The sequence below is a fragment of the Dermochelys coriacea genome, chromosome 2 (assembly GCF_009764565.3).
Source record: "Dermochelys coriacea isolate rDerCor1 chromosome 2, rDerCor1.pri.v4, whole genome shotgun sequence".
Taxonomy (NCBI): domain Eukaryota; kingdom Metazoa; phylum Chordata; order Testudines; family Dermochelyidae; genus Dermochelys; species Dermochelys coriacea.
Window position 1 is genome coordinate 272,601,711 of NC_050069.1, and position 19,486 is coordinate 272,621,196.

Sequence of the window (19,486 nt, forward strand, 5' to 3'; positions counted from 1 at the left end):
GTTTAAGATTGGATTAAAAAGGAAATAAAATAATGAGAAATGTTAGTCAGAAAATAAATAATCTTGTAGGCCCTGATCCTGCAAAATCTTAAACATGTACTTAGTCCCACACTGGACAACTCATGTGAGCAAAGTTAAGCATGTGGAAAATTGTTTGCAGGATCAGACCCAAAGATAAGACCGTTCTCCAAATCCTCAGGCACCGCTCTTGTATTATGTGTTTATTTTTTCCTGCATTTGCCAGATCACTGTGTTCATTATATAATTCTGCAGTGCTTAATTTGCTTGCTGATTTCCAGCTCCATAGGGTACTTCTTTTGGCCAGTGCAGATGCTGTTTGCCCATACCTCATTCAGATTCCAAATCTCGTAGTATGAAGATTCTTGCATCTATAGGTCTGTCATGATGTAAAATAATTATTATTATCTCATTATAATATGTCCAGAAGCCCAACTGAGATCAATGCTAGGCACTGTGTAGACATATAAATTTTTTTATGCAATTTAAATACCTCAGGCAGACAAAAGGTGGGTAAAAGGAAGTACTATTACTCCTATTTTAAAAATGGGAAATGAGACAGATTAAATGACTAAGGCCTGATCTACCCCTAAATCTTAGGTCAACCTAGCTATGTTGATCAGGGCTGTGAAAAAATCCACCCCCTGTGCAATGTAGTTAGGTCAGTCTAATCCCCACTGTAGATGCATTTAGGTCAACAGAAGAATTCTGTGAACTAGCTACTTCCTCTTGGAGAGGTGAATTACCTATGTGAATGGAAAACCCCCTTCCAACAATGTAAGACGCATCTGTGCAACTGTAGGCTAGACATACCCTTGCACAGAGTCACACAAGGAATCTGTGGCAAAGCCAAGAATTGAGCCTAGTTCTCCTGGCCCACCCTTCCTCACATCATCCATGAAACATTTAGCAATGTTGACAGTTAATGTGAAGCCCAGTGATGACAGTTTAAGAGCTCTCAGTGCTGTTGTTTCAGGCTCTTTGCAGATTTAGGAAGGCAACATTTTATTGGTTTACAAGTTTATGGGCAGTAGGTTTTTAAGATTCTTTGCACATAGTGGGCTAGATTGTCAGTTAGCGTAAATTAGCATAGCTTCACTGACATCAACAAAGGTATGCCATTTTACACCAGGATATGACCCCATTTTAAAAAAATGAAAGTATAGATACTCTTTGAAAAATATGCTATAAAGGGTGGATTTTGTGGCAAATTCCTCAGCCATGAAACTGAGAAATACTGAAAGCTTTCTAGCAGAACTTTATAGGATCTGAAATGGGAAAGTACATAAAAACTAGAACTTTGAGGTTTCAGCAAACATTCTGTTAATTCCTGTTTGCTCATGTAGTTGTAGTTAGATTTCATTTCAAAAGAATAATCAGATGTTTCTAATTTACCTCCAAACTCATGAATGATTGCTCAAATGCAGCAGTCATGAAATTCAAAATCTGTCAGAACAAAACTGAGATCAGGCAATTTTTGCCTGGTTTAGAGTATTCTTATTTATTTATTTATATTATTGCTGGAGCACTGGTGACAGCTATAGTGAATGGTGTCCCAGCATTTCCATCCTAAATGCTGCTCTGAGTCACTTGTAACCCTGAAATATTCACCGTAGAAGCTGCCATTTTCCAGACCTTGTCTGCCTGAAGATGAATTATTTGGAAGTTTTAGGGGAAATGGTTCAAACATTTTAGAATGAGTGGAGACTGGAAAACATACACTTACTCCATTAAAAAAATGCTTTGGTCTTTGTGAGCAGCTGTAGTGCTGAAAAAATGGCAGCTGTGGGGGTAGCTCAAATGGCAGGGGCAAGGCCTTGGGTTGGGGATGGGGGAATGCAAGCATTGAGCCACCTGCCAGCTTACTCTACTGCTGGCAGAAACCCCAATCAGCTGTTGCTTTCTCCAGCCCTGATCCTGTTTCCTGTCATCTCTTTTTCTGTCTCTTGCTCTCTCTGCATTAGTGCATTACTATACCATGTCCATCACCATGGTGTCAACAGTGCCTCATCTTGCAGGCCAACATTCATGGAAGGCCACTTCTGTTTTAGTTCTTTTGCAAACAACCAGTATAGCTGTCACAGGGCTTAGGCCTCTGGGCACATGTGTGCAATCTAGCAGGCCTTTAATAACTAGGGCTGGATTTCCAATTAGGCATAGTAGGCACATGTCTAAGGGTGCCTTACCTCTTTAAAACTGCGTGCAACAGAAGGTCAGCTGTAGGCAGGGGGGCATTGAAGGTGCTGTGCCTAGGGGTGTGTAACCTGTAAATCCAGCCCTGTTAATAGCCCTTGTAACAAAGTTCCTGCTCTACCTTGGTGGGTCTTGTGCTTATTGGCGGATTTGCTCGCCTTGGAGCTTCACGACAGCCCTCAGCTTGGCCGTTTTTCTGAACCCACAGTCCAGGTCGACTCCGCCTGTGTCTGACCAGGAGTTGGGAGGTTTGGGGTGAACCCGGGCCCGCCCTCTACTCTGGGTTCCAGCCCAGGGCCCTGTGGAATGCAGCTGTCTAGAGTGCCTCCTGGAAGAGCTGTGTGACAGCTACAACTCCCTGGGCTACTTCCCCATGGCTTCCTCCCAACACCTTCTTTATCCTCACCATAGGACCTTCCTCCTGGTGTCTGATAATGCTTGTACACCTCAGTCCTCCAACAGTCCACGTTCTCACTCTCAGCTCCTAGCACCTCTTGCTCCCAACTCCTCACACGCACACCACAAACTGAAGTGAGCTCCAGGTGCCGTGATTAGCCTGCCTTAATTGATTCTAGCAGCTTCTTGATTGGCTGCAGGTGTTCTAATCAGCCTGTCTTAATTGTCTCCAGAAGGTTCTTGATTGTTCTGGAACCTTCCCTGTTACCTTACCCAGGGAAAAGGGACCTACTTAGACTGGGGCTAATATATCTGCCTTCTATTACTCTCCCATAGCCATCTGGCCCGACCCTGTCACACCCTTTAAAAGTGGGAGCTGTAGTTGCAATTCTGTGAGTATGGGGGAGCCTGTGGCCAACAGGAAGCCATATAGAAGGTTTTCTGCCTCCTGCACAGGGACAGTGGGCATGAGAGACCCAGGGTCAAGGAAGTTCTAGTGTGAATCTTTACATAGCAGGTAGGAAGGGTATGGCTTCTTCTGTCCCAGCCGGTGGGAACTGGAGAAGGCTTGGGGGTGTGGAGGCAGAGGGAGGGTATGTGTGTTACTGCCAGTATTTTGAGTTTAGTTGCTTTTCTTTTAAAATAAAGTTAGCCCTGAGCAAAGGAGAAGGTGTTTGATGGGATCTTTATTCTACTTTCATGGTTGGTATGGAGGTGATGTCCATGTTGGTATGGAGGGAGTCCAGGAGAGCTGGCTGTATTTCAAGGAATCCCTGTTGAGGTTACAGGGACAAACCATCCCGATGAGTCGAAAGAATAGTAAATATGGCAGGCGACCAGCTTGGCTTAATGGTGAAATCCTAGCGGATCTTAAACATAAAAAAGAAGCTTACAAGAAGTGGAAGGTTGGACATATGACCAGGGAAGAGTATAAAAATATTGCTCGGGCATGTAGGAAAGATATCAGGAGGGCCAAATCGCACCTGGAGCTGCAGCTAGCAAGAGATGTCAAGAGTAACAAGAAGGGTTTCTTCAGGTATGTTGGCAACAAGAAGAAAGCCAAGGAAAGTGTGGGCCCCTTACTGAATGAGGGAGGCAAGCTAGTGACAGAGGATGTGGAAAAAGCTAATGTACTCAATGCTTTTTTTGCCTCTGTTTTCACTAACAAGGTCAGCTCCCAGACTGCTGTGCTGGGCATCACAAAATGGGGAAGAGATGGCCAGCCCTCTGTAGAGATAGAGGTGGTTAGGGACTATTTAGAAAAGCTGGACGTGCACAAGTCCATGGGGCCGGACGAATTGCATCCGAGAGTGCTGAGGGAATTGGCGGCTGTGATTGCAGAGCCCTTGGCCATTATCTTTGAAAACTCGTGGCGAACGGGGGAAGTCCCGGATGACTGGAAAAAGGCTAATGTAGTGCCCATCTTTAAAAAAGGGAAGAAGGAGGATCCTGGGAACTACAGGCCGGTCAGCCTCACCTCAGTCCCTGGAAAAATCATGGAGCAGGTCCTCAAAGAATCAATTCTGAAGCACTTAGAGGAGAGGAAAGTGATCAGGAACAGTCAGCATGGATTCACCAAGGGAAGGTCATGCCTGACTAATCTAATCGCCTTTTATGATGAGATTACTGGTTCTGTGGATGAAGGGAAAGCAGTGGATGTATTGTTTCTTGACTTTAGCAAAGCTTTTGACACGGTCTCCCACAGCATTCTTGTCAGCAAGTTAGGGAAGTATGGGCTGGATGAATGCACTATAAGGTGGGTAGAAAGCTGGCTAGATTGTCGGGCTCAACGGGTAGTGATCAATGGCTCCATGTCTAGTTGGCAGCCGGTGTCAAGTGGAGTGCCCCAGGTGTCGGTCCTGGGGCCCGTTTTGTTCAATATCTTCATAAATGATCTGGAGGATGGTGTGGATTGCACTCTCAGCAAATTTGCGGATGATACTAAACTGGGAGGAGTGGTAGATACGTTGGAGGGGAGGGATAGGATACAGAAGGACCTAGACAAATTGGAAGATTGGGCCAAAAGAAATCTAATGAGGTTCAATAAGGATAAGTGCAGGGTCCTGCACTTAGGATGGAAGAATCCAATGCACCGCTACAGACTAGGGACCGAATGGCTCGGCAGCAGTTCTGCGGAAAAGGACCTAGGGGTGACAGTGGACGAGAAGCTGGATATGAGTCAGCAGTGTGCCCTTGTTGCCAAGAAGGCCAATGGCATTTTGGGATGTATAAGTAGGGGCATAGCGAGCAGATCGAGGGACGTGATCGTTCCCCTCTATTCGACACTGGTGAGGCCTCATCTGGAGTACTGTGTCCAGTTTTGGGCCCCACACTACAAGAAGGATGTGGATAAATTGGAAAGAGTACAGCGAAGGGCAACAAAAATGATTAGGGGTCTAGAGCACATGACTTATGAGGAGAGGCTGAGGGAGCTGGGATTGTTTAGTCTGCAGAAGAGAAGAATGAGGGGGGATTTGATAGCTGCTTTCAACTACCTGAAAGGGGGTTTCAAAGAGGATGGCTCTAGACTGTTCTCAATGGTAGCAGATGACAGAACGAGGAGTAATGGTCTCAAGTTGCAATGGGGGAGGTTTAGATTGGATATTAGGAAAAACTTTTTCACTAAGAGGGTGGTGAAACACTGGAATGCGTTACCTAGGGAGGTGGTAGAATCTCCTTCCTTAGAGGTTTTTAAGGTCAGGCTTGACAAAGCCCTGGCTAGGATGATTTAACTGGGACTTGGTCCTGCTTTGAGCAGGGGGTTTGGACTAGATGACCTTCTGGGGTCCCTTCCAACCCTGATATTCTATGATTCTATGATTCTATGTCATAAATCCCAGTCATGTGAGAAATAAATTTATCATTTATCTTTGCCCACTTCAACTGGCCTCTGCCCATCACTCCATCTCCCCAGGACATGTTTTAACACTCCATACTGCTGAACATCTTCAAACAGCCGCAATTTAAAAAACAAACAAACAAAATCTCAACTGGACAGTGAAATGTTTCTTTCAGACCTTCTCCTTGAGATGTGGAGTTTCCCTCACAAAATTGTGTATGGCTGAGGGTCAGGACAGGAAGATCCAGTCCTGCAGCAGTGTTGGATTTTCTGTACATACAAATTTGCTGATTTTAAAGACAAGTATATCAAGCAGTCTTGTGGAGTTAGAAATTAGAGCTCTATTCCATTGAAAAGAAGATATTCCCAGCTTCTCAGTGGAACATATAGCACTTACTTCCTATTCTGGAACTTCCCAGTGGTAACAAACTCTAGAGTCATGGCACTTTTAGGTTCAGAAAAGTAAATAATGTGTAGAGATTTTTTAAAGGCTTCATCTGAGTCCTTCTGAGGTTCAAGTATTGGGCCCAATTCTGTACCCATTGAAGTAAAAAATGCAGAATCAGGGCCATGGGTGTTTTTGGCTAGACAATCAGAAGAATACAAAAGTAGTCCTCATAAATATATGCACCTTAGGAAGGTGCTAGAAACCCTAGTAGATGGCTATGGGATAAGTTTCTTCCTTACTGTCAATAGTCAGAGTTGGCTTATGGTCTGAAACAGAAGGGTTTAATATTCCTTCCAAAACTCTTGTTTGTTTAAAAAATATATTTATGGGTATAACTCTGGATATTCTTTGTATTCATATGAATGTCTTCTCCCTTTTTTTGTCTGGCTAAGCTCTTGGCCTCAGTACCAGAAGCATAACAAGATCCAATGGCTGCAAGTTGAAGCTAGACAAATTTAGACTGGAAATAATGTGCAAATTTTTAAGAGTGAGAGAAATTTACCATTGGAACAATTTGTCTAGGAATGTAGTTGATTTTCCATTACTTGAAATCTTCAAGTCAGGATCAGTTGTCTTTCTGAGATATGCTCTTGTTCAGCCAGAGATTCTGGCTTATCTTGTACATCAGGTCAGGCTAGATGATTATAATGGTCACTTCAGGTAGTAAAAGTTGCATATCTTTTAATCTATATCATGTGGCAATGAATTCTACAGACTAATTGTACATTGTATAATATACTTGAAAAGATATTTCCTTTTGTCACTTTTGAGTTTGCTGCCTTGCAGCTTCATTGAATGTCACTTATTCTTGCATTATAGACTGGGAGTTTCTGGTCTCCCTGTCTACCTTCTAGATTCATGGTCTCCGGGGCCAGAAGGGACCATTATGATGGGGTGCTGGAACAATTTATATAATGGTGGTGCTAAGAGCCATTGAACGAAACTGTAAACCCTGCATATGATGGAAACCATTTCAAGCCACGGTGTGCAGCAGCACCCCTAGCACCAGTACGTATGCATTGTGATAATCTAATCTGACTTCCTGTATAACACAGGCCATAGAACTTCCCCAAAATAATTCCTAGAGTAGATGATATATTGTCAGTGATGGAGAATCCACCATGACTCTTGGTAATTGTTCCAGTGCTTAATTACTCACTGTTAAAAATGTAAGCCTTATTTCCTATCTGAATTTGTTAGCTTCAACTTCCAGACTTTGGTTTGTATTGGACCTTTCTGTGTTAGGTTGAAGAGCCAATTTTTAAATATTTGTTCCCCATGTAGACACGTATAGACTGTAATTAAGACACCCTTAACCTTCTCTTTGTTAAGATATACCATTGGAGCACCTTGAGTCGATCATTATAAGCCATGTTTTCTAATCCTTTTATCACTCTCCTGACTCTTCTTTGAACTTTCCAAATTTATCAACCACCTTCTTGAATTGTGGAGACCAGAATTAAACACAATATTTCAGCAGCCGTTGCACCAGTGCCAAATACACAGGTAAAATAACTTCTGTGCTCCTATTTGAGATTCTCTTGGTTATGTATCCAAGGATCGCATTTGCCCTTTTGGCCACAGTGTTGCACTGGCAGCTCATGTTCAGCTAATTATCCACCATGACTCCCAAATCTTTTTCAGAGTCACTGCATCCCAGGATAGAGTCCCCCATTGTGTAAATATGGTCTGCATTCATTGTAGGCCATTTTCTTGACTATTATTTTATGTATTTTTATTTTATGTGTGCTAGAACAGGGGTTCTCACAAGAAAATTTTTGGTGGCCTCAGAATGTGGCCATCAACTCTTGCTGCTGGCCGCTCTGACAATTTTTCCTAAAATACTTAATTAACTTTAAGAAAAACAAATAAATACACACATAGTGTCCAAATCATTATAATTTATTTACGTACTTTTTTCAGACTCAATAATAAGAGTAATGTACAGTTGTCTCTTTACTGGACCTAAACAGAATAGAAACACAGACAAGGTGCTTCGCACATTCTTGTTTTTTTGTTGTTTCTTTTGGGTTTTGGTTGGGTTTTTTTTTTTTTTTAAGACTTGCTAGCTAGTAAGTCTGCTGCTGCGAAAAGTAATATTTGTATGTTTGTTAGTATCACTTTTCACAGCAGACTTACTCAGCCCTGGCAAGCCAGCGGACAAATTAAGTCCTGGATGTGGAGGTGGGTAGGGAGACAATGGGGCCAGGGATGATGAGGGGATAGATGAGGGACTGGGGAGGCAGCGGGGGTCAGGGGCAATGTGGGGTGGTGGTGAGCCAAGGGCTGGCATCCAGGGCCAGAGGCCACCACCCTAGGGCTGAAGCCTGACCATTACTGCCCTCGGAAAAGTGGGGAACTCACTGGCTGCCTGCTCCTCTGGCATTTGTGGCTCTGGAGGGGGCAGAGCCCACTGCTTTGTCCCTCCTTCAGTCATTGCCCAGGAGGCTGTGGCCACAAGAAAAGCCCCTGGTGGCTGCATTTGAGAAACACTGTGCTAGAAGTCTAAATGCTAAGGTGGGTGATCTAGAGGAATGCCTGGCATTAAATGAGAATATTGATATAATAGGAATTGCAGAAACTTGATGGAATAAGGATAATCAATGGAACATGGTAATACCAGGGTACAAAATATATAGGAATGACTGAATAGGTCATGCTGGTTGGGGAGTGGCATTATGTGTGGGGAAAAAATATAGAGTCAAAGTAAAAATCTTAAATGAATCAAGCCATACCATAGAATCTGTATGGATAAAAATTCCACGCTTAAATAATAAAAGTATAGCAGTAGGAATATACTACCAACCACGTGACCTGGATGGTGATAATGATTGTGAAATGCACAGGGACATTACAGAGGCTACAAAGGCAGAAAATCCAATAATAAATGGGGATTTCAACCTGTGTTCCCTGTAATCTGTGCGTTTGAGGAGCCGTGCAGGAGAGATTCAATTGCCATGCAGCTGATTAGCAGAGCGCGCATAGCCGGCAGCATATGTTCAGGTGCCCCACCCCCCATGTTGCTCCATCCTGCAGCTGCTCTTGGGACCCTCCTGCTGGCTGTGCAGAGTGGGGTGTGTGTGGAGGGGGTAGGGTGTTGATGTCAGGGTTTCCCCCTCCCCCCGCCCTTGTATCCCATCTCCACAGAGCAGGGCAGAGGGGACAGCCTGGCTCAGGAGGACTGAGAGCTGCAGTCTGAATGGTGAATGGCTGAGTCCCTTTCTTAAAGAGACAGTACACTCTTTCTGCGATTTCCCCAGCAGCCAACTCACGCAGTCTCTGTGTGTGTGTGTCTCTCTCTCTCTGTCACTCTCACTCTCACTCTCCTCCCTTCCTCCTGCCCATGTACCCCATCTCCACAAAAATGAACACAATATGTTGAGGAAAAGTCAACATGGCTTTTGAAAAGGAAATCGTGGCTCAGCGATCTGTTAGAATTCTTTGAGGATGCCAACCAGCATTTGGACAAAGGTGATGGAGTGGATATAGTGTACTTGGACTTTCAGAAAGCCTTTGACAGGTCCCACACTAAAGCCTCTTAAGTAAAGTAAGCTGTCATGGGATAAGAGGGAAGGTCCTCTTACGGATCAGTAACTGGTTAAAAGGTAGGAAACAAAGAGTAGGGATAAATAGTCAACTTTCACAATGGAGAGAGGAAAATAGCAGGGGTCCTCCAAGGATTCATAAATTATCTGGAAAAAAGGATAAACAGTAAGGTGGCAGAATTTGCAGATGATACAAAATTACTCAAGATAGTTAAGTCCAAAGCTGACTGCAAAGAGTTACAACTGGATTTCACTAAACTGGGTGACTAAACTGGCAGATGAAATTTGATGTTGATAAATGCCAAGTAATGCACATTGGAAAACATAATCCCAACAATACATAGAAAATGATGGGGTCTAAATTAGCTGTTACCACTCAAGAAAAGATCTTAGAGTCATCATGGATAATTCCCTGAAAACATCCACTGAAAGTGCAGCAGTAGCAATAAAGCGAACAGACTGTTAGGAACCATTAGGAAAGGGATAGATAATAAGACAGAAAATATCATAATGTCACTATATTAATCCATGGTATGTCACACCTTGAATACTGTATGCGGTTCTGGTTGCCTCATCTCAAAAAAGATGTTTTAGAATGGAAAAAGGTGCTGAGAAGGGCAACAAAAATGATTAGGGGTCTGGGACAGCTTCCATATGAGGAGAGAGTAAAAAGACTGAGACTGTTCATCTTAGAAATGAGATTACTAAGGGGAGATATGAGAGAGGTCTATAAAATCATGAATTGTGTGAAGAAAGTGAATAGGGAATGTTATTTACCCCTTCACCTAACACAGGAGCTATAAAATTAATAAACAGCAGGCTTAAAATGAACAAAAGGAGAACAATGCACAGTCAAGCTGTGGAACTCGTTGCTATGGGACATTGTGAAGGCCAAAAATATATCTGGATTCAAAAAATAATTAGGTGAGTTCATGGAGATAGTTCCATCAAGGGCTATTAGCCAAGATGGTCAGGAACACAATCCCATGCTCTGTGTGTCCCTAAACCTCCAACTGCAAAAAACTGGGACAGGACAACAGGTGATGGATCACTTGAAATCACCCTGTTCTATTGATTCCCTCTGAAGCGTCAGGCACTGGCCACTGCCAGAAGACAGGTGTAATGATTCTGCTGTGAGCGGGACACAACTGAGAGAATCAGTTCAGGACAAATTGCTTAGAACAGGGCAATCACAGCCCAAAAGGTGGGGTTCCTTTATTACTAAGGCACACCAAACCAGCCAGAGAATACTTTGGTCTCACCCCACTGGCTAACCAGAAGTCATGCACACAATTCCGTCAGACGCTCCAATTTCCCAGTATCACCACCAGGAGCCACTTCTTATGGGGGTGAATGATTATGAAAACCAATATCCCAGTAAAAGAAAAAAGATTCTCCTGATCCCAAAGGACCAAGCGCCAGACCCAGATCAGTATACAAGTCAGATCTTGCCCACAAATGACGCTGTTGCCAATCCTTTAGCATCTAAAATCTAAAGGTTTATTCATAAAAGAAAGAAATATAGATGAGAGCTAAAATTGGTTCAGTGGAATCAATTACATACAGTAATGGCAAAGTTCTTGATTTCAGGCTTGTAGCAGGGATGGAATAAACTGCAGGCACAAATCAAGTCTCTAGAGTATATCCACAGCTGGGATGGGTCATTTAGTCCTTTGTTCAGAGCTTCAGTTTGAAGCAAGGTTCCTCCAGAGGTCAGAAGCAGGTTTGAAGACAAAATGGAGATGCTGCTGCTGCCTTTTATAGTCCTTTTGTCATGTGGCTTTTGTTTCCTTTGTTCCAACCACAAGCCACCCAGCACATGGCATGGAAAAACCTCAGAGTTCTGTCCATAGGCATGTCCCTGCATACCTTGCTGAGTCACAAGATGTATCTGCCTTCTCTCAATGGGTCAGTTGTATAGCTGATGGTCCTTAATGGGCCATCAAGCAGTCTAGGCAGTGCTGATTCCACAATGTCTGGGGTGTCACCCAGAAGCATAGCATAACTTTGAAATACAGACAGGATAAAGCCAGTACTTATAACTTTAAATACAAAAATGATACATGCATACAGATAGCATAATCATAACCAGCAAATCATAACCTTTTCATGGACACCTTATGTGACCTCCTTTGTACAAGATTTGGTGCCACTATATGACCTTCTTGCAACAATGATCTATACGGTCACAATTCATGTCAATAACATCACAACAGGATACAGGGCTAGGTGGACCATTGGTCTTATTCAGTATATCCATTCTTATGTCTTTTTAAATTTTTCTCCTGACTAAAGAATCAAGCCCAATCTTTTCAAGGTCTGCACCTAATCATTCTCATAATTTGTCTCTGCATTCCACCTTACTCTCCAATACATTTCCTGAGAGGGGTGACCAGTACTGCACTTAGTATTCCAGATGAGATGACAGCATTGATTTATATGATGGTGGTATAATATTTTCCATAAAAATGGCAAAGAGTCCTGTGGCACCTTATAGACTAACAGATGTATCGGAGCATAAGCTCTCGTGGGTGAATACATACATGCATTTGACAAAGTGGGTATTCACCTACAGAAGCTTATGCTCCGATACGTCTGTTAGTCTATAAGATGCCACAGGACACTTTGCCCCTTTTACAGATCCAGACTAACACGGCTACACCTCTGATATTTTCCATATTACTCTCCATGTCATTGCTTATATAGCTTAGCATTTGTGTGTGCTTTGTTGCTTATTTGTTTTTACTGCTAATGCATAGTGAGCAGAGGTCTTCATAGAGATGAAAGGGGTAAATAGTGAGGTGGCAAAATTTACCAATGATACAAAACTACTCAAGATAGTTAAGTCCCAGGCAGACGGCAAAGAGCTACAAAAGGATCTCTAAAAACTGGGTGACTGGGCAACAAAATGGCAAATGAAATTCAATGTTGATGAATGCAAAGTAATGCACATTGGAAAACATAATCCCAACTATACATATGAAATGATGGGGTCTAAATTAGCTGTTACCACTCAAGAAAGAGATCTTGGAGTCAGTGTATATAGTTCTCTGAAAACATCCACTCAATGTGCAGCGGCAGTCAAAAAAGCAAACAGAATGCTGGGAATAATTAAGAAAGGGATAGATAATAGGACAGAAAATATCATGTTGCCTCTATATAAATCCATGGTATGCCCACATCTTGAGTACTGTATTGGAATTGGAAAAGGTTCAGAAAAGGGCAACAAAAATGATTAGGGGTATGGAACAGCTTCCATATGAGGAGAGACTGGGACTTTTCAGCTTGGAAAAGAGATGACTAAGGGGGGATATGATTGAGGTCTATACAATCATGATTGGTGAGGAGAAAGTAAATAAGGAAGTGTTATTTACTCCTTCTCATAACACAAGAACTAGGGGTTACCAAGTGAAATTAATTGGCAGCATGTTTAAAAGAAACAAAAGGAAGTATTTCTTCATACTATGCACAGTCAACATGTGGAACGCCTTGCCAGAGGATGTTGTGAAGGCCAAGACTATAACGGGGTTAAAAAAAGAACTATATACGTTCATGGTGGATAGGTCCATCAATAGCTATTAGCCAGGTTGGGCAGGGATGGTGTCCCTAGCCTCTGTTTGCCAGAAGCTGGGAATGAATGACGGGGAATGGATCTCTTGATGATTACCTGTTCTGTTCATTTCCTCTGGGGCACCTGGCATTGGCCGCTGTCAGAAGACAGGATACTGGGGTAGATAGACCTTTTGTCTGACCCAGTGTAGCCGTTATGTTCTTATGTCCTCCATGAGACCTGGGTCTTTTTCTGAATTGATATAATTCATTTCAAATCAAGTAAGTTGTATGAGTAGTTCAAATTAGTTCCTCTAATGTGCATAACTTTTCATTTGTCAACACTGAATTCCATCTTCCACTGTGTTGACAAATTCTATAGCTTGGTTTGCCCCCTCTTCCCCCCAAGTTCTTCACAGTCTTCTCTGGTCTTGAATAACCTAAATAACAAGGTGCCACTGGACTCCTTGTTGTTTTTCTAAATAACTTTGTTTCATCTGCAGATTTTGCCACCTCTTTTCTTATTTTATTCCCAGATCATTTATATGTATATTAAACAATACCAATCCTGATGTGAAACCTTGTGCACCCACTTTTAACCTTTTTCCTTGATGAAAATTGACCAGTTATTCATACTCTCTGGTTTTTGTCTCTTTGCAATTTCCAATCCTCCTGATGTCTCCTAAATTTCTTTAGTAACCCCTTGTGAGGCTACCAAATGCATGTGATTAAAACATTTATTCCACATCATACCAATTTGTGGTTTGTCTGTCTGTCAGCCTCTCTATATGTAGATACAAAAGCATAGATTTTTATCTACTCCGTCTTTTAAGGACAAGATTTACCCTGCACTTAGGAGCATGACATAAAAAAACTAGAACAATATAAAATTAACATGGTACATATTACATCAATTAAAAACTGGCTAACTGATGGGTCTCAAAATTTAATTGTAAATGAGAGTCATCATTGACAGGGTGTGTTTCTAGTGGTCCTGCAGGGATTGGTTCTTGGCCCTATGTTGTTTAATTTTTTTATCAGTGATCTGGAAGAAAACATAAAATAGTCACTGGTAAGGTTTGCAGATGACACAATTTGAGGGACTGGTAAATAATGAACAGGAGAGGTCCCGAATACAGAGTGATCTGGATTACTTGGTAAGCTGGGCACAAGCAAACAGTATGTGTTTTAATATGGCTAAATGCAAATGTATACCTATAGAAATAAAGAATGTAGACCATACTTAGAGTATGGGGGACTCTATCCTGAGAAGCAGTGACTCTGGAAAAGATCTGGGAGTCGTGGTGGATAATCAGCTTAACAGGCACTTCCAAAGCAATGCTGTGGCCAAAAGGGCAAATACAATCCTTGGCTGCATAAACAAAGGAATCTCACGGAGAATTAGAGAAGTTATTTTACCTCTGTATTTGCCATTGGTGCTACTGCTGCTGGAATATTGTGTCCCGTTCTGGTGTCTACAATTCAAGAAGGAAATTGATAAATTGGAGAGGGTTCAGAGAAAGCTATGAGAATGATTAAAGAATTAGAAAACATGCCTTACAGTGACAGATTCTAGGAGATCCATCTGTTTAGTTTAACAAGACAAGGTTAATGGTGAATTAATTACAGTTTATAACAGAAGTGGGAAAACTACGGCCCACAGGCCACATCCGGCCCAAGGAACTGTTCTGCCCGGCCCTTGAGCTCCCCGCCAGGGAGGCTAGCCCCCGGCCCCTCCCCTGCTGTCCCCCCACCGCTGCAGCCACACGGGCAGCGCTCTGGGCAGTGAGCTGCGTGCTCTTGCAGGGCAGCACAGCAGCGTGTTTGGCACCAACCCGCCGGCGCGGCTGCCAGACATGCTGCTTTGAGCAGCATGGTTGGGGGGTTGGATAAGGGACAGGGAGTTCTGGGGGGCAGTCAGGGAGCAGGGGGTGGTTGGATGGGGCAGGGAGCAGGGCGGATTGGATAGGGGGTGGGATACCGGGGGCAGTTAAGGGCAGGGGTGTGGATAGGGGTCGGGGCAGTCAGGCGACAGGGAGCAGTGGGAGTTGGATAGGCGTGGGAGTTCCTGGGGGCCTGTCAAGGGGTGGGGGTGTGGGTTGGGGCAATCAGGGAGCAGGGGAGGTTAGATAGGGGGTGGTGTCCTGGGGGGTGGTTGGAGCAGGGGTCCTGGGAGGGGATGGTCAGGGGACAAGGAGCAGGGTGGGGTTGGATGGTTCGGGGGTTCTGAGGGGGGCAGTCGGGGTGGGAAGTGGGAGGGGTCAGATGGGGGCAAGGGCTAGGCTGTTTGGGGAGGCACAGCCTTCCCTATCCGGCCCTCAATACAGTTTTGCAACCCCAATCTATAAATACCTGCATGGGGAACAAATATTTAATCATGGGCTCCACAGTCTAGAAGAGAAAGGTCTAACACGTTCCAATGGCTGGAAGTTGAAGCTAGACAAATTCAGACTGGCAATATTTTTAACAGTGAGTGTAATTAACCACTGGAATAATTTACCAATAGTCATGGTTGATTCTCTATCAGTAACAATTTTAAATCAAAATTGGATGTTTTTCTAAATATATCTGCTCTAGGAATTATTTTTGGAAAGGTCTGTGTTAAATAGAAGACAGACCTGATGATCACAGTGGCCTTTTCTGGCCTTGGAATTTATGAATCTATGAGCAGCATGGAGGTCTGTATGGGACATCTACACACAGATCTGTACACAATGCTGTACATGAAACCTGCAGTCAGGCAGAATTCTATGCCTTCAGCAGATTTTGGTTCATTCTCTGATATCTGTTGTAACTTGCATGAGATTCCCTAGCAGACCTAGGGAAGCATCCAACAGAGATTGTAACCTTCAGTGAACTCGCCAGCAAGTTACAATCACCTTCAGGCAGTCAGTGGAGATTGTAATTTACATTGGGCACCTCACAGAAGTTGCAGTCTCTTTTCAGCTTTCAGAGTAGCAGCTGTGTTAGTCTATATTCGCAAAAAGAAAAGGAGGACTTGTGGCACCTTAGAGACTAACAAATTTATTAGAGCATAAGCTTTCGTGAGCTACAGCTCACTTCATCGGATGCATTTGGTGGAAAAAACAGAGGAGAGATTTATATACACACACACAGAGAACATGAAACAATGGGTTTATGTTCTCTGTGTGTGTGTATATAAATCTCTCCTCTGTTTTTTCCACCAAATGCATCCGATGAAGTGAGCTGTAGCTCACGAAAGCTTATGCTCTAATAAATTTGTTAGTCTCTAAGGTGCCACAAGTACTCCTTTTCTTTTTGCGAATACAGACTAACACGGCTGCTACTCTGAAAAATGTAAGCATTGTGAACTACAGTTAGTTTTCTAAACAGACTTGGTTGATTTCTAGGAATGCTGCTTATTTAATCAAACTTATGAGCTCCACCAGTTATTGTGAATCTGATGTGTGAAGAACTCAGAGATAGAAACAGCTACCGTTCATATGGTTGCAAGATCTGTTTTCCCAGTGTATATGTGAGACTCATGTTCTAGTATAGTCTGTTCCATTCTGCATAGGTTCTTATGCTGCATTCATTACCATAGTATTTGAGAGCCTTCTTTCTCTTTTTCACTCTCTCTCCAGGAGGAAAATTGAGAGTGCACTATAGTGTTTTGTTTTGGTAGGTTTTGTTTTTTTAAAAATGTATGTGCTGCTATACCTGTATATTATTGAAAGGAGGTCAAAAAAGTGTCTTGAACTTGAACTTTAAGTGGAAGAAGAAAAGGAGTACCGGTGGCACCTTAGAGACTAACAAATTTATTAGAGCATAAGCTTTCGTGAGCTACAGCTCACTTCATCGGATGCATTTGGTGGAAAAAACAGAGGAGAGATTTATATACACACACACAGAGAACATGAAACAATGGGTTTATCATACACACTGTAAGGAGAGTGATCACTTAAGATAAGCCATCACCAGCAGCAGGGGGGGGAAAGGAGGAAAACCTTTCATGGTGACAAGCAAGGTAGGCTAATTCCAGCAGTTAACAAGAATATCAGAGGAACAGTGGGGGGTGGGGTGGGAGGGAGAAATACCATGGGGAAATAGTTTTACTTTGTGTAATGACTCATCCATTCCCAGTCTCTATTCAAGCCTAAGTTAATTGTATCCAGTTTGCAAATTAATTCCAATTCAGCAGTCTCTCGTTGGAGTCTGTTTTTGAAGCTTTTTTGTTGAAGTATAGCCACTCTAAGATCTGTGATCGAGTGACCAGAGAGATTGAAGTGTTCTCCAACTGGTTTTTGAATGTTATAATTCTTGACGTCTGATTTATGTCCATTTATTTCTTTTACGTAGAGACTGTCCAGTTTGGCCAATGTACATGGCAGAGGGGCATTGCTGGCACATGATGGCATATATCACATTGGTAGATGCGCAGGTGAACGAGCCTCTGATAGTGTGGCTGATGTGATTAGGCCCTATGATGGTATCCCCTGAATAGATATGTGGACAGAGTTGGCAACGGGCTTTGTTGCAAGGATAGGTTCCTGGGTTAGTGGTTCTGTTGTGTGGTGTGTGGAGCCAGAAGAGTACCCAGAAGTCACCTACTACAGGACAGGCCCAACAAAGAAAACAACAGAACGCCACTAGCCATCACCTTCAGCCCCCAACTAAAACCTCTCCAACGCATCATCAAGGATCTACAACCTATCCTGAAGGACGAGCCATCACTCTCACAGATCTTGGGAGACAGACCAGTCCTTGCTTACAGACAGCCCCCCAATCTGAAGCAAATACTCACCAGCAACCACACACCACACAACAGAATCACTAACCCAGGAACCTATTGCAATCTGTGCTAGCTGACATTTCCTAATAGCAGATGGCGTCATAACCAGGTATATTGCATTGCTGTAGTCCAGCAAGAAGGTGACAAAGTTGTCTATAATTTAGGCAAAGTCATCATCTGCCAGGATGAGATGGAGTCTCCTTATGAACCAGAGATGTAGAAAGCAAAGTTCACAGATGCTGCTGTGTGAGAGCTTTAGCATCAGCAAGGAATACAAAAGTATTATGCACTATAAGGTGGGTAGAAAGCTGGCTAGATTGTCGGGCTCAACGGGTAGTGATCAATGGCTCCATGTCTAGTTGGCAGCCGGTGTCAAGTGGAGTGCCCCAGGGGTCGGTCCTGGGGCCCGTTTTGTTCAATATCTTCATAAATGATCTGGAGGATGGTGTGGATTGCACTCTCAGCAAATTTGCGGATGATACTAAACTGGGAGGAGTGGTAGATACGCTGGAGGGGAGGGATAGGATACAGAAGGACCTAGACAAATTGGAGGATTGGGCCAAAAGAAATCTAATGAGGTTCAATAAGGATAAATGCAGGGTCCTGCACTTAGGATGGAAGAATCCAATGCACCGCTACAGACTAGGGACCGAATGGCTCGGCAGCAGTTCTGCGGAAAAGGACCTAGGGGTGACAGTGGACGAGAAGCTGGATATGAGTCAGCAGTGTGCCCTTGTTGCCAAGAAGGCCAATGGCATTTTGGGTTGTATAAGTAGGGGCATAGCGAGCAGATCGAGGGACGTGATCGTTCCCCTCTATTCGACACTGGTGAGGCCTCATCTGGAGTACTGTGTCCAGTTTTGGGCCCCACACTACAGGAAGGATGTGGATAAATTGGAAAGAGTACAACGAAGGGCAACGAAAATGATTAGGGGTCTAGAGCACATGACTTATGAGGAGAGGCTGAGGGAGCTGGGATTGTTTAGTCTGCAGAAGAGAAGAATGAGGGGGGATTTGATAGCTGCTTTCAACTACCTGAAAGGGGGTTTCAAAGAGGATGGCTCTAGACTGTTCTCAATGGTAGCAGATGACAGAACGAGGAGTAATGGTCTCAAGTTGCAATGGGGGAGGTTTAGATTGGATATTAGGAAAAACTTTTTCACTAAGAGGGTGGTGAAACACTGGAATGCGTTACCTAGGGAGGTGGTAGAATCTCCTTCCTTAGAGGTTTTTAAGGTCAGGCTTGACAAAGCCCTAGCTGGGATGATTTAACTGGGACTTGGTCCTGCTTTGAGCAGGGGGTTGGACTAGATGACCTTCTGGGGTCCCTTCCAACCCTGATATTCTATGATTCTATGATTCTATGATTCTAAGTGCATGTAAGCTGTGAAATGAATTGACCAACTGTGAGTGTGAACCATCAACCAAAGGAAACAACACTATGGTTGCAAAGTTCTTATACTGCTAACCAGCGTTACCTTTGTCTTGATGGGGTTTAGATTCAGCCAGCTGTTCTTCATTTGAAAGTCTATCTTGTCAAAGCTCTAGGCCATCTTGGTAGTAAAGGTGGGTTGTATGTGGTGAAGGATAAGTAGAACTGTATATCATCTGCATATTACAGCATTTGAATCATTGTCATTTCACCAGGTTTCCTTTTGGCTTCATCTAGATGTTGTATAGGATCAGAGACAGAACTGGTCCCAACGGGACTCCATAAATTGGGCATCTAGTTGCAGTTTTCCAAA

The 19,486-nt window shown here is 43.3% G+C and overlaps 1 protein-coding gene across 2 annotated transcripts in view; it reads left to right on the forward strand.

Annotated features, from left to right (window-relative positions):
• SMARCD3 (SWI/SNF related, matrix associated, actin dependent regulator of chromatin, subfamily d, member 3) overlaps positions 1-19,486 on the forward strand; it is a 161,919-nt gene that overhangs the window by 60,323 nt on the left and 82,110 nt on the right. The gene's annotated exons all lie outside the window — the stretch shown is intronic.